This window comes from Mustela erminea, chromosome 2 (assembly GCF_009829155.1).
Source record: "Mustela erminea isolate mMusErm1 chromosome 2, mMusErm1.Pri, whole genome shotgun sequence".
In the NCBI taxonomy this organism is placed as follows: Eukaryota; Metazoa; Chordata; class Mammalia; order Carnivora; family Mustelidae; genus Mustela; species Mustela erminea.
Genome location: NC_045615.1, coordinates 157,877,035 through 157,888,975, shown reverse-complemented (window position 1 = coordinate 157,888,975; position 11,941 = coordinate 157,877,035). Strand labels below are relative to the sequence as shown.

Below are 11,941 nucleotides of genomic sequence, written 5' to 3'. Positions count from 1 at the left end.
TCCTCTAAGTCTAAATCCTCTGCTCTTCCAGGGAAAAGTCCTATTTCTTATATATACTGTCCTTATCTTCATTATTCAGGCCACTATATTTCTTTTCTTTTTTTTTTAATTAATTTTTTATTTTTTATAAACATATATTTTTATCCCCAGGGGTACAGGTCTGTGAATCACCAGGTTTACACACTTCACAGCACTCACCAAAGCACATACCCTCCCCACAGGCCACTGTATTTCTAAATGGCATTACTTCACCAAGAATAATTTGAGCCTTTGATGACCCCTCTGAGGAGCATTTGACTTAAACAATATTGTTCATTGAGAGGCACCTTGAATGCCTCTGAGAGGCACCAAAAGAATGGAAGTAAGATTTCTCAGGGCTGCTGGACAGTGTTTTTCATTCTTCTGCAGAAGCTTCCAAATCAAATTATCTCTTAAACAAAATATTTAATAAATTGTCCCAGAGGTAAATCATGGAAGTATAGCCTTAAAATCCACAAACTAGACAGAACACTGGATTCTCTGAAGACCCCACTTATATTCCCTCTCACATGCTCACTTACAAGACACAAAGGCAATCTCTAAAATCCTTGCCAAGGACTGACAAAGCCTCCACATGCTTCATGCTCACTGTGAACATTCTTCCTTTCCCTGAATGTAAACTTTAGCACAAAAAAAATAGATTCTGATGTTTCAGAAAAAAATACTGTAGTGATGTAGAGCAACATTGTTAACCAAAACCTGTTGAGAAGAAAAGGCAAGTTATAGGGATTCATATTTAAACAAAATACATTGGGGTGCCTGGATGGCTTAGCTGGTTAAGTGTCTGTCTTTAGAATCATGTCATGATCCCAGGGTCCTAGGATGGAGCCCTGCATTGGGCTCCCTGCTCAGCAGGAGGCCTGCTTCTCCTCTCCCTCTGTCACTCACTCTCCCTGCTTGTGCTCTCTCTCTGTGTCAAATAAATAAATAAAAAATATTTAAAAAATAAAAATAAACAAAATACATTATACTTACTACCAAAATTAGTATTTATTTGATGCTGAATATTTCTTGAATAAATTCCAAATTCCATTATCAGAAATGGTCATTGTTCCGACAGTGTATTTAAATATAATCACAATTTGATTTTATTCTATTATAGTAAGAAAACTTAACTTGAGATTTACCCTCTTAAATTTTTTTTTTTAAAGATTTATTTGTTTAGGAAAGAAAGTGTACCTGCTGTTAATTCATAACAGCATTCCTAACTACAGAGAGTCCTTTTGTTTATTTGTGCATGGGCAATATGGAGAAGCCCTTGTAGTTTGAACTCAGCTTCCTGGAAACTATCAAAATCATTCCTTATCATAACCGCAATATTGGCCTGGTTGCTGGAGTCCTTTTGTCTTAAGGTACTAGCTGCTACTGTAAAATCTGTTGATCCTTCTGCAGAACTAGTCTTAGGTTCCCTGCTTGGCTTCTCACACATTACAGACACTACTATTGACTGAAAATACACAATAATACCTTTCAGCCTGCCAATTAAGATCTTATGAGATTTTATTACTTTTACCCCCTCACATTACTATTCATTGCTGCAACATCCTGAATTCCGTCTCAACCAGAAGGGGAATCTCACAATGGCTTGACCTCCTTTCTCCTTCTCATTCGGATTTATTAGCGACTCCCACTGAGAATCCTAACCTAATATTTTATATGTCGATGGATCCTACCTTCAAACTGAAACTGGAGGTTATCAGGCAGGATATGATATTATTAATTTAAGCTCTCTTTTAGAATATAGTCCTCTATATAGGTAAAATTAGATCAGATGGCAGAACTTACGGTCATTCCCAGAGCTTGTCAACGTGTATACAAATGAGAGACAACTTTTTGGACCAGGACATGCCTTTGGGATTTTTTGGAAACAAAGGGAAATTCTCACTTCTGCTGGAACCCTAATCAAAAACAAAGAGCAATGAAGGTACTTTGAATGTATCTCTACCTCCTAGAGAGGAGGCTGTTATGAAGGTTGAGGCCCAGGAAAAAGAGAGAATAAAGGCAGAAGGAAATGCTTTTACAGATTATTATGCCAAACAAGTAGTCTTAACTGAGGTTATGATCTTAACTAAACCCTTTAAGGATGAATATTTGGAAGAATTTTAAAAAGACCATTATAAAATATCAACATTTAACTCCTGATTTGGCAAAGAAAGAATAGAAAATATATGGTTGAACCCCTCACTAAGATCATCTCTGGCACTCTCAAGTTAGCTACTTGGCAACATCAGATGATTTCAAATGGATATTAGTTAAATTTTTTCATGAAACTCCTTACCATGATACAGACACATTGGCCATGTGTTACCAATTAATAAAAAAATCTTGGGAAAACTTTAAAGATGGGGCATGACCAGGAATTAAGACTTAAAAACACATTATGAACACCTTCAGATGGATTTTAGCCAACTTTCTTCCTCTTTAGGATTTGAATATGTTATAGTTTTTCTATGTTTATTTTTAGGATGGATTGAAACATTTCTTTGCCAAAAAAATTATAGCCTTTATAGTTGCTAAAAAGCTGCTGGATTTTGTTTTTAACCTGGGGTATACTGACTTTTATATCAAGTGATCAATATATATACTTTATGGGAATTATTATAAAATAACTCAGTAAGGCATTACCCTTACTCAGGAACTACAGTGCCTTCACCACCCACAATATTCTGGAAATAGTCAAAGAACCAGTGTCATTTGCAAATTAAAATTAACAAAGCTTTCAGAAATCCTTGAGCTCTCATGGCCAACAGTATTCCCAATAGCCCTTACGGCCATTTGGTCTACTCCCTTGGGGACATGTTGGTAATCCTTCTATGAATTGGTAACTGGAAGACCCATACATTTAGGAATTTCACCTCTGATACCAGACTTCATCCTGTGGTAAACACACATGGCAAAATATTACAAGGGACCCAAATAGTATACTAAGTCCTATCACCAATTGGTTGAGGCTACCTTCCTACAGCCTCTTTCCAAGAAAGAAGAGCCCCTTCATGATTTTCAACCAGTATTTGTCTGCTGGAAGAGACATCAGAGAAAAACTGCTCTTGAACCTTATTAGACAGAACCTTAGCAGGTATTATTAACAGCAAATGTAGCAAGTAACATAGAAACAAGTTAATCCTTGTGCCCCACATTTCACAACTAAAGAGGTAATCAGTTGATGACTGAAAAAAAGAAAAGAAAAGAAAAAATCCAAATTCTACATAATTAAAAGGCTTCTCCAATAAGAAACTTCAACCTGAGGATTTTCAGAGATCCTCTAAAAATAGCTGATCTTCAGAAATAGACCACTGACCCAAGACCCTTGAAATAAGCTGAGGAGCTCAGACAGTTGACAGATTCACCCAAGTTGTCAGACTGGAGCCTCTGAATAATTTCTATTTTGCTTCCCATTCCTTCCTTATGATCATTCTTATTTTCTACAGATCTCTGGTTGTCATCCACCCATAATGATCCCTTTTCTCTTTTTTCCTTATGATAATAGTTACATCAAAATACAACCATTCTAATGTCATTATTAGATTATCTCAAAGTGTAGTCACTGCTTCCCATTTTACTGACTGCTCGACATTCCATCTGTCACTCTATCCCCATAAGTACTGGTAAATTCTGGTTTCATCAAATGGGGTAATAGGGAATTATAACAAATGACGCTTCCACTTGCACCTTAAACATGGGCAAGTGACCTTCATAACTTTACCTGTGATCTTGCTATATCTCTCCCTTCCAGAAAAAAAAAATATTGCAATCTAATGATCAAAACCAAGGTTATGTTAAATTTGAATTCAACAACAGTCATATGGTGGTGTACCAAATACTTGCCATTGTGAGAGACTTAATTGAGATCCAAATATATAACACAACTAATGTAGGATCTTGGTTCTGACTTTCTGTCGTGAACCATTCCTTCTCCCCATTCCCTAGCTCTCTATGGGCCCTACTGGATACTACTTTCTTTGTGTCCAGTATTCCTGGTCCTGTTTGCCTCAGCTAGCACCTCATACAGTTTAGGACTAATACTCTGAGACTTGTCTGTACATAGAGACCCTAATTCTATAAATCATCAAGGCTGGAAATTCTGATTCAGATACAAACTCCAAAACAATGCCACCCTTAATTATTTAGGTATTCTACCTGGGAGAATCACTGACTCAGAGTTTATGCAAACAATCAGTGTTCCCATCTGTGGGAATCATAAAAATGGAAAAGACTGTGAGAAGTTATCATTAACTTTGGCAGAAGTTCTTAATGATACCATCTCTGCTTTAGGTGGAATACAGATCAGTCTCAACTCGTTGGCTCAAATCCTGATGGATAACAAACTTGCTCTAGATTTCTTGTGGGCTAGTCATGGTGGCATCTGTATCATGTTCTACTTGTATCAATGATTGGACATGGCAGACAGGTATACATCACCATAACGAAAAAGCCACTTGTCTTTCTAAGATGTTTCTATGCTTTTTGTAGGAACCATTAATTGTTCTTGTTCTTGTCACAATTGTCATTATGTCGCTCCATTACATCCTGCCCAGAACAGCCAATCTCTCCTCAGATGATTGCCCAGATGATAAAAAAAAAAAATCAAGAAAATCTTGCTATACGGTTGATTATGAAAGTGACTTTACAATCCATGAGCAATGAAGATTGGACCTCTAGCCATTCATGAATTGGTTAACCTCTCACAGGTAAGATACCAACCAAAAATGGAGAAGAGAGACTGACTGTACGGACAATGGCAAGACCATCCCATATATGACAATAGAACACTTGTCCACAATCTGCAGCAAATAGCCTGGGAAGCCAAACAGCAACTTCTGTCACAAACATTTTGGGAAGTCAACTTACAACTGCTCCAGTGGGCAGGGCATTCTCAATGACTACTTGCTTCCTTATTTTTTGCTTTTGGTCCAACTCAGAGACAGCCAGATAAGCTCCCCTTCAAAATTGCATTTATGCGGATTTTAGTTTTCCCTCTCTAGCTTTCCAATACCAACAACCTCCAATCAGATCATAACTGAAGCCTTCTCTTTTGTTTTTCACTATCAAGCTTAGTCACTACCCTGTTCATCTTTGAGTTCCTGCTAAATCCAAGTAATGGCTGACTATCATTAACATTGTAAGCTCTCCATAAATAGCCTCATTTGTTCTGATATCAGCAGTTTTCACTTATTTTATGCAGTTTTCAGTCGATGACAGCTTTGTTTTAGGATAGCTATATAACAATGAGCATAGAAGTAATAAGATTATAAAGTCAGTCTCAGATGTGCAAGGCAACTGTGAGGATAGGAGGGAAGGTTCTTTTGTTAAAAATGAAGGAAAAATGGTTTCTGAAAAATTGCCTAGAAATCTGGAAAATATGAAGGAGAAGAAAATAAGTGATTTGTTTGGCTTTGTAAAATGACTTGATGGACTGGATGGAATCCTTATTTTTTACGAGAAAAGAAAGCGAAAAAATGTTCAGTGCTTTGTATTTGAGAGCAATCTCTTTACTCAGGTTCTAAAAGCACTTTGCAAAAATCCTCTGGTACTAAGTATTATAAATCCTTTTTCAAAAATGAGAAGTGCAAGCACCGTTGATTTTTCTAGGAGAGTAGAACAAAGATTTTGTACTTTTCTATTAAATATTCTAATAATTATTCCAGTAGCATATTATTCCATAAACTGGTCTGCATAGAAGGCTTTTATATATTACATATGCTGTGTAAACTAACAAATACAAAAAATAATCAGTTTCTTACTTTCAAATTTAGTCCATCTCTCCCTACTACGTTCAGCTAGCTGGCCCTGAAATTACATATTTAAGTAGAGTGATTTCATGGCTTGAAGTAATCCTCACACTCCCCATCTACTCTGTCGACAGCGCTTTCTGTCATCTTAAATTTGCTCTCCTTGCCTTGATTCTATAAATAAAGAAAAAAACCACATTGCTTTAATCTCCATTTTTCTGGAAGAGTGCTTTAATATTATAAATGTGACCTGTAAATCTAAGTCTTTGAAGCAAGGTTTATTGCTTTCAATTCCATCAGAATGGTCTGGGGAAAGTGATTTAGGTATATAAAATGAAAGTTTTTGTCTATTATTTTTAAATTACAATTTACTACTAATACCATGATTCTTAATTTTCTAGAGGGCCTCCAGTGTTATCTGAAATTTTCCAAAAGGTTAATGTTAAAAGCGACAGCCAGTCTATGACGGGGATGGTTTCTTTTAGCAGGGAGATGGGTATTGAAATAAAATAGCAACAAGGCTTTGTAATTCCAGGGGGGTTGGCTGAGAATCTTCTGCATTTGAAAGTGGTCTTGCTTTGCAGTCTTTGCTTCCTCACGGCCAATGTTAGAATAGGAAACTGGGCTTTGACACTACTACTGATTTGTTGAATGTTACACATCAGTTCAATCTGATTTTTTTTTTTTCTTTTTTTGCCTCTGATTTCCTGTTTGTTATACATGTTGCTGCTGTCTCCCTTACGGAGATGATGTAAGAATTAATCACCTAAGCAACAATGTACTGTCGAGGCTAAGCTTGTCAACTTGGTCATTATTTCTTTCCTATAATCTCTGCACACTCCTATATTCTTTTGTAAGGATTTCATTTCCCTTTATGCTTGAACCTCTCTCAATAACTGCAGTGTTACCTTCCCAGTTTTGTTAATCATACTTTTCTTTTTTTTTTCAATTTATACTTTTCAAAGGTTAGAACATGACATGTATCTATATGAGACCCTTTTCTCCCAAGTGTAAGACATTATTTCCTGCTTTTTGATAATTTCTTACAACAGCAAGAAACATCTAAATCTTCTAGCCCTAATAAAATAGAACTGTTTTTTTTTAATCCATGTATTTTTATCTATTTATTTAACAAATTATTTTATCTTTATTTAACAAATACTTAGTGACCACTTACTATATGTCATACATATGTCAGTGTGTGACATATGGTAATGGACATATATATGGTCATATATAGGTCTGAGATGGCAGCTAGGATCCCTTTTCCTTGGATATTTAAGGAAAATTATCCAAATACTTACTGCATATCACAGAAGAGACACATCACCTTTGGCAAGATTTCATTGTTGTTTTAGATTCCATGGACTTCTATTCTCATGGTCTTTTCACTCCACTTTCTGACAACTTCAATGACTTGATTTTCCTTGTGCCTCCCCTTCCATGGCTGCTCTGTTTCCTATGTCCCGAACAGAGCCAGCTGAGGAGTTCAGCACCCTTTCCTTGATTTCTTGCAAAACACAGGCATTCATGCATTAGTGTACTTTATTAAAGATTTGGGGTCATATAGTGACAAAGAACCACATGGAAAGCTATTAAATGTGAATGCTGCCCTACTCTCTTTTTCGAATCCCTTAGGCCACCTTCATTACCGGCAGCTGGCTGATGTCCTTCCCCTGGCCCCTGTGAGTGTTGGTCCTTTGCTCTCTCAATAGTCTCCTCACATTTCCCCCATTGATCTTCTTCCAATCCCTCAACTCCTGCCCATTTTAAAAGCAAACCAGGATTTTATGCTCTCTTAGTTTCACTGGACTATTCTAAATCATACTCTAGAGGTCACAGCCACAGTGGACTGTGAATCTCTTGTTAAACAGAAGACTCTATAGAGAAATTTTGCTACTTCCTCAGGGACAACAGTGTCTGCAATCAGTTTTGGTTTTAAAAAGCAATATAATTTTCAGTTCCCTTGCACATGTGAACAATATACTTACTATATTGTGATGGGATGGTCTAGACAGAGTGTGGTGAGAGTTTGCAGAGGAGATACCTGAGAAAAGCAGAACTGCTTCACAGAGATGAGATTTGAACTGGTTTTAAAGCCCAAGAATGAATTTATCAATCACAAATTTGGTGAAAATGACAAAAGAATCATTTATCCTAGGTTACTCTACAAATATTGGTATAATTATGGGAACCCATTACCTGTAATTAGTAACAGTGTTAGAAATCATTTTTTCATATTTCCTTCTTTCTTTCTTTTTATTTTATTTATTTTAAAGTATTAATTTATTTCTTTGAGGAAGAGAGTGCACAAGCGGGGAGAGAGGGAATAGTAGAAAGAGAGGGAGAATCCCAAGTAGACTTCGTGCAGTGCAGAGCCCAATGCGGACTCGAACCCAGGACCCTGAGATCATGACCTCAACCAGAGTTAAGCTGTCGACCAACTGAGTCACCCAGGCTCTCCACCCCATCATGTTTTAAAATACATTGTTATTCTTTCTCAAATCACCCTGCTATCATAGGACTTTTTAAGATTCTTACCTCATTGACTATAATATTTGTTACTTCAACCTCTGCTCCTTTCCTTCTACTAGACTTTGAACTTTTCCCGGTCTTGACCTCAATGTTCTGCTATTTCAGCTGCGTTCTGTTTAACAGGTTTACATTACACGTCTGGTCAGTTCTTAATCCTGAATAATCACATGTTTTTCTTTTTACTCCTGCTCCTTTCTTGATACTTCCAGAGAAAATGATAAAATGAGAACTGAAACCAAAACCAATTTCCTGTTCCTATGCTAAACAATAACTGGAGATACTTTCTTGTCCCTATGGTTAATGATTCCAAGAACAAGCACAGAATATCTTAACTTCTTGTTCCAGGAAGTATTTGCTCCTGAGAAATAAGATTGACAGGTTGACCATAAAAATTTGCTTCAAGACCCTTGCCTCGCTGAGCATATCATTCCCAGTCTATTATGTCATATCTCCGCATAATCCCAACCTGACTAAAAATCACCCAGTCAGTTTCTAAATCCTATCAATATCCTCCTCTGACTTCCTTCTGCCAACAGGCTGCTAAGATTCTGCCAAGGTGCTCTTCTCTCTTCCTGAGGTCTAATAAACTAGCTTTCTTAATAAAGACATTTTCCTGGTAGCATGCAGGGGAGTCAAAAGAAATCAGTCCCATTTGATATGTTAGAGCTTCATGCTATGATTTCAGCTGCATCTTCTCCACCGTCCAGCAATACTTTCAGTTGTCAATGACTTTTTTTAAACTTTCCCCCACAAGAGCTGCCCTCCATCCCCTAATCTCAGCAGGTGACCTAATTCCATGTTCTCTCTCCCTGTGAAGACAGGAAGTAAACGATGAGAACAGTTTCAGTGTGGTCTTCTTAGAACTCTCTTGCCCTTGGTTTCTGTGTCTCCTGTGGGCTTCACTTCACAGCTACTCATCTTTTGCCATTTGCCCCTGAAACGAGTGTTCCTCACAAGGTTATTTGTTCTTTTTATCCTCTCTTTGAGATCAATTTCATTCAGCTTCATAGCTTCAACAGTGATCTCTATGCAGATAGTTTTTCTAGCTCTAACCTCTTATATGAACTTCAGCTATTTAACTGTGACAAGCATGAACCTCCTTTCCAACACAATTCCCAGCCCTTCCTTCTCCCACCTCGCCTATGTTCTCCATCTTTCCCATCTCAGTTAACGACCATCCCAATGACCATTCTCTGACAAGGAAAACAAACCAATAAAAAAATAAAGGAATTTCTAGTTGTGGCAAGATTTTTGGTTAAGTGGAGCTCAATTTATTTTTCCTGGCAAACATGAAATGAAGTCACAGATTTTCTTGCTCTACCATTCAGATGTGCAAAGAAAGTGGAGTTTCTTTATTTTCTATTTCGGATCAGAAGGAATGAGAGCTAACACTTAGATGTATCTGTCTGAACTTTATCAGGAGCCTTAAAAGCTGATGTGTCCCTGTTCACAAATCACAGATGTCTGCCAGTATTCCTACACAGTCCCTTCGTCAGTGGCATCCCTGATGGCGTACAGAAGAAGAGCCACGATGGATTAATATTGTGATGACCCCAGCCGGGAAGACTGACTCCCTTGTCACCTATTGGAAGGATTAAGTAAGGAGTTAGTCTTACGCAGTTTATCAGCCTTCTACTACACGTGGTCATTTTGGTGGATGGACAAATGAGACGTGGAGGGAAGCCACATTAGAAATCTCCTGTGATTGGTTTCTTAGGTGAGGGTTTGGCAGTAAGGAAGAGCCGACCTTCAGTTTAATGACACCTTTGAGGCTTTACGGTGCAGCTGGGCTGTTGAGTTTTATCTCAGAATCCTCTGCCACACGAGACCCTAAGACCCTGGTGTGCTGGCTTAGACCCTTTCTGTATCTCCTTAAGTACTCTTGTTAATGTTTTTCACTCTGCTCTGTTGGTGTCATGTTCCTGTTACCACGGGGCCACGCTAGAGTCTGATCTACTCCAGAATTCTGAACAGAACGTGGCACAGAATCCGTTAACCCACAGATGTCCTATTAAATTATATACTTTAACTACCAGGTGTTCTAGGACCACCGCAAAGCACACAAGGCTGACTCCTGCTTCCGTTCTATCCACTCTTCTCCCATACCCCCGACTGCGGCTGTTTGGGCTTTCTCTTACATCCCTGCCATCCCTGCGCCCATTTCTATTCATTTTCAAAGTGGAAGACCCTTCCCCAAACATACGATGATAGAATGGTGACTAGAAAACATGCTCCATGAGGGAAACAGAATCCACACCAGTTTAAAACATTCAGAGCATTAACCCTGCTGCCACAGGGTTGATATTACTAAAGAAAAAAATTCAGTGACACTTGTTAAAGATGGTAAGGTGGACTTTATTCAGGACAGTTGCAATGGTGGTAGAGACCACGGTAGTGGGTTTTTATAGTGGAAGAGAGAGATCATGCTAAACCTGACCGCAGCATGGGCCAGTGGGAATTGATAGTCAAGGAGCAGTGTGGTGGGGGTCAGTTCATGCAGAATCACTAAGTGGAAACATCAAGGGAAGCAGAGGATTTCTGGCTAAACAGACATGGTGGGGGGCTCTTGATAAATGCCGGCCAGGGGGATCAGACGTCACTTGAGGGTGCTGGGGGATAAGGGACCTGATCAGATATGGTATCTGTTCTGGTAGATAGGCTATCAGTTCTGGTAGAACTGAATTAGCAGGGTTCTTGCTAAAACTAGTTTTACAAGGAAGTGTACATATGGGCTTAGGAAGATTCTAGAGCCTGATTAAAGTTTAACCAGGCAAAGAACCTTTGTCAATATATAGAAGTTTTCTGGGCAGAGGACTATCAAGTTTGCAAAAGGAGGCCAGGGGTCTGGTGGCAGAAAAAGGACTAAGGTCGAATCCCTTCAGCCCGAATTCTAAGTCACAGATATTTGTAAGGGTAGAAGGGATGTTTCTGACAAAGTCATAATGACAGAGGGGAGCAGTCTAGTCAGAGGTGAGCAGATGGAAAGAAAGATGCTGGTTCTTTGCCAACATATATGACTGAACAAAAATGAGGTCTGGGACTGAGAGGCAACAGACACCAGACATGTCCTGGCCCAGGCTTCCTGGGACATGCCGGTGCTCAGGGAAGTGATGATGTCTGGGATTCTGGGGACCATTTTGTTATGGTAGGAGAAAGGATGACACCATCTTCCCTCACACCTGGAAGCTTCCTTGTGACCTGGGTCAATGCCTGCAGCAGGGCCTGCTTGCCAGTTTGGAGGCTTAGTAGTTCATCCCTAAATAACTGTGTCTTAGAAATATTTGTGACATTTTCCAACTTTAAAGGGATATTTCTGACTTTTGGTTCTAGTAGCAACCTGGGAGTAAGCGGTTGGTCCTTTGGGTCTACTGGCCTCTTTCTCTTGGTTTTCAGAGAACCAATGGCACAACCTTGACCTATAGCTCATCAGTTTCTCACGGACTCTCCATCCAGGAGGGAGGAGAGAGAGTGCTCAGCCTTTGGGTGGGACAGACCTTCGGTAAGACGAGGTAAAACAGCTTGCTTTGCTGTAACTGTTTACTTCACCCAGTAAGAGTTTCCTCAGGAAATAGCTGTGAAATAAAACCTAATCATTTGATGTTTTCAGCGTCAGATAAAACTGATATATTCTGTTCAGG

At 38.7% G+C, this 11,941-nt stretch overlaps 1 long non-coding RNA gene across 3 annotated transcripts; it reads right to left on the bottom strand.

Annotated features, from left to right (window-relative positions):
* Positions 1–262: 262 nt before the first annotated feature.
* On the bottom strand, positions 263–10,220 carry LOC116584075. Of its 3 annotated transcripts, none has more exons than XR_004283051.1 (4): positions 10,051–10,220; positions 8,310–8,415; positions 7,073–7,278; positions 263–738 (listed from the first exon to the last, which is right to left on the bottom strand). It is a non-coding gene; the product is annotated as an uncharacterized LOC116584075 (long non-coding RNA). The 3 variants fall into 3 exon arrangements; XR_004283052.1 differs by lacking the exon at positions 10,051–10,220 and adding an exon at positions 9,920–10,023; XR_004283050.1 differs by lacking the exon at positions 10,051–10,220 and having other exon boundaries at positions 8,310–8,492.
* Positions 10,221–11,941: the final 1,721 nt, after the last annotated feature.